General features: G+C 49.6%; 1 long non-coding RNA gene across 2 annotated transcripts; it reads left to right on the forward strand.

The window, feature by feature from the left end:
* The first annotated feature begins 1,471 nt into the window (after window positions 1-1,471).
* Window positions 1,472-3,426, forward strand: LOC117069426. 2 transcript variants are annotated; one of them, XR_004431540.1, is made up of 2 exons: window positions 1,472-2,227; window positions 3,242-3,426. It is a non-coding gene; the product is annotated as an uncharacterized LOC117069426 (long non-coding RNA). The 2 variants fall into 2 exon arrangements; XR_004431541.1 differs by lacking the exon at window positions 3,242-3,426 and adding an exon at window positions 2,361-2,661.
* Window positions 3,427-3,677: the final 251 nt, after the last annotated feature.

Raw genomic sequence — 3,677 nt, forward strand, 5'->3', positions numbered from 1 at the left:
ATTGCATCACAAATGTGCTGGAGTAAACCTTCCAACGTCTCCAAGTCTGGAGGTGCATGGGGGGGTGGGGTAGGGACCGCCATGCTATTTTATAGCTGGGGAGATTCTGCACACTCATCCGGGAGAGAGGTCAAGTTCTAGGTCACAGCTTCCCAGACGTGGCTCCAGGCTGGCCTGCTGCAGGGGGACTAGTGGGGGAGAAAGAGCGGGCTGCTATCATCTATAGAGATAGGGGGCTTACTGGCCAACAGAGTGGTGAAAGGATACTTAGTGTTGCTTGAAGAAATTCCTCAGGAGGCTCAAGAATGCCTGGAAACAAACACCCAGGATTTCTTTGCCACTTAGCAACCCAGGCAGTGGAACGTGACTTACGTCTCTAAGCTTGCAGTGAGCATGGTCCTGGCAAGCTCAGCATTCCTAGGGGCTGTACTGAGAAGAGACTCCCTCTCCTCAAAGCTACCAGAATACCAAAAACCTTTCCTCAAAGCTTCTTACTCTGGAGTCAGAATCCTCCCTGATGTGGTAAGAATTTTGTGAGAAGTGGTAGGAAACCTGGTCTTTTAGTTCATGACTAGCGTGTTAGAAGGGACCGAACCCGGTCATAGGGACAGGAGACTTGGCCTCCAGGCTCACCTCTGCCCTGTCTTTCTGAATGGCTCTGGACAAGTTCCTTCGTTTGCAAAATAAGACTGTTGGTCTCTGACGGATTAGTTTTAATACTCAAGTATTAGAGTACTGGTGAAATGTGACAATATGTGAAATGTGAAGATTATAAAGTATGACTTAAAATAAATATCTTAGGAGGTACGTATGCTTTTTGCAGCTGGGGAATGTAAGTCCAACTCTGGGATTTATAACAAACTACCACAGAAGGAGGACTCCTGGGCTCCCAGTCAGGCCTCAAACAGGCATTACAAAACGATAAAGCTATTTGCTTCTGAATCCAACCCTCCCAAGCTGGTTCCTCCTTCACCTGCCCTGGAAGGAAGGGCGGCAATTTCCCTTCAAGATGCTGAAGGTATGAAAGCTTTGTTCGCAAGCTGGGGTATGAACACCTCCTTTTAAAGATTAAACATAAGACCAAGCACACACTTTTCAGAGCTGCTAAGGCCCACATTTTGTGTTTAGCTTTGGGTTTCCAAGACCCAATCTGAAAGGCAGTGCTTTCTCTACTTTTAAAGAAGAAAATGGGAAAGAGAGGTGGGCTTGGGAGTTCTTATTTTGCAAACCTCCCTGGAGATAATGCAAAAACTCCTCCTCTGCAGCAGCAGGTAAACACCTGAGCTGGGAAGGAAAGCTACCTGCTAGTCCAAATGAATACCGGCAAGACTAGGGCAGGGAAGAGGCGGGGCAGCTTCCCTGCCAGCTGAAAGCTTACTTTTGTTTGAACCATGTCCCAACCACCCGCTGCCTCCCCTCAGGAGGGAGGGACAAAACCAAGAAGGGTGTGATTTTCCCGAGGGGCCATTGCTAAAATGAAGTCGGGCATCGTGTGGGGCTGGAAGCTGTGGCTGCAGGAAGCCAGGGGTGATGTCCTTCCTGCAGAGTCTCTCGAGCCCCGAACTTGCGGGAAGAAAGGACTCCCCCCTTTCACCTCGTTCGGGTTGGTTTGCGCTGGAATGCCACGCTTTTCAAAGTATCTGAGTGATAGGCACTTTCTAAATATGTACAGCGATGGCCTGATAAGCAACTAAGCGTCTGGCTTCGCGGGTTCATGCCCGAGGCTGTGCGGTCGGGAAGGGTGGGGGCTCAGCTGAAACCTCAGCTCCTTCTTACAGGCCTGGCTTGGAAACGGTTCTGTTCACTGCTGGGGTCCCCATTTTCCAACTTTTACTTCTGAGACTGGAAGAAGACAAGAAACACCTCCCCACCCCCTATCCTCTGCTTCCACGCCCGCGACTCAGCCCAGGTGACCCAAACGGCTGAGTCAACTTGGCGCAATCGGAGCGTCCCCATTGCGCCGGCCGCCCCCAGCCCCCTTCGCCCCTCGCTTGGCCCCACAATGCGCCCTTGTGCCGCGCCTGCAGTCAGGCCGGGGATTTGGCGCAGGGATGGGGGGAATATTCGTCAGATATTTAAAACAGAGCCGAGAGAACAAAGCAGGCCTTTGTGCAGCGAGGCGGCCCGGGAGCTGGGAGCCGCCGGGCCCCGAGCACTGTGCTGGGCCAGGCGAATGCGCATGCGCGCGGCGACCTGCGAGCTCGGTTCCGGGCCGGCTTCTACCCAGGTAAGCGGGGCGCTACGTTAACCCCTTCCCATCCCGCGCCCCGGGGCGGCCCGAAGCAGAAGCTGGCTGCTAGTCTGCTGGCTGCTGCATGTTTAACTGAAAAAACAAATAGTCATCTTCCATGTTTCTATAGGACACATGGCTCAAGATAAAATGATATACCACTTGAGAACCCAAATTTTCAATGACTGGAAAGGCTAGGACACTTGGGTCACGTAAAAATCAAGACATTTGGAAAATACGCCATCTTCGGATGCTAGAAGAAGATGGAACCTTTTGATAGGCGTGGGCTTCTTCCGGCTTGTTTATGCTAGGTGACCGGCTCTTTCATTTTTGTGTTCACTGTCACTTGGAATTTGGAAGACTTGCTGGTTGTTGTCAAGGACCTGGCTTTTGTTTTGGGTTGTGGGCTGACTGGATGGTGTTTATTTATTAAAAAAAAAAAAAAAAAACCCAAAACTTAATAGCTAAATACAAGTGAAGTGTGCATGGTACAAAGATGAGATTGTGTCATGAACCAAGAAATGTATAATTAATGAAATTCTATGCAGAAGAAAGAAAGAAAGAAGAGGAAATTAGTAGCTATTTAAATACATTATGTTATTGGGGAAGGAGATAAAGTTTCTCAAGTAAGGTAGAGTAGGAGCGAGTTGGGAGGAGGTGGCGTGTGCAAAGTACCCCCGTTCTGCTTTATGTTGACAGTGATTGCACCCCACAGGTAATGGGGACTGGCAGACAGAGGCTCGGGGAAGCTTAGAAGTGAGTTATTGTGCTTGAATTATTCAGATGGGTGAGAAAGGCAGTCCCAACCAGATGATTTCACAGCCTTCCAAACGCGGCTCCTGGAGCATGTCCAGTGAGGTTACATGGACCTCCCCCATCAGACAAGTCAAGGGGAGTGCAAGGACTTAAAGGAGGTCTCGTGACTTGTATGCTAGGACTCTGCAGTAGCCCACCCTGCTCCGACTGTGGACACACATCTGAGGAATTTGTGGCTTTCTTTTTCCTTCATAGCTCAATTACCTGGTGGTCATAAGAAAGCAAAGGGATTTTTATGTGACATCATCTTGGCAAGAAGCTCCCTTACCAACCTTGACCTCCAGGCCTCCATGGCAACTGCTGCTGGGACATCATTGGCACCAGATTATGTCCCTTAAAGGCCACACTGCAGCAAGAGCAGATAAACAATTTCATGGCAACAGTCACGTAGCAAACTCATTCGTAAATGTGGGCTGGTTAGTTAGGATGATGTAAGTGGTTTTTTCCACTCTCTTCCACATCCTGGCTCCAGAATTCTGGGCCTAGGGCACAGTCAAAGAATGTACCTTGGGGTATGAGGTAAGAAAACAGGCTGGAGTGGGACTGGAAGAAGTACCTTCTTCTAGACACAGGGACAAATTCTCTTTCCTTTCCCAGTTGAGAGTTCATTTTCTGTCTCGGTTCAACAAAG

This window comes from Trachypithecus francoisi, unplaced genomic scaffold (genome assembly GCF_009764315.1).
Source record: "Trachypithecus francoisi isolate TF-2019V2 unplaced genomic scaffold, Tfra_2.0 Lachesis_group3, whole genome shotgun sequence".
Lineage (NCBI taxonomy): Eukaryota > Metazoa > Chordata > Mammalia > Primates > Cercopithecidae > Trachypithecus > Trachypithecus francoisi.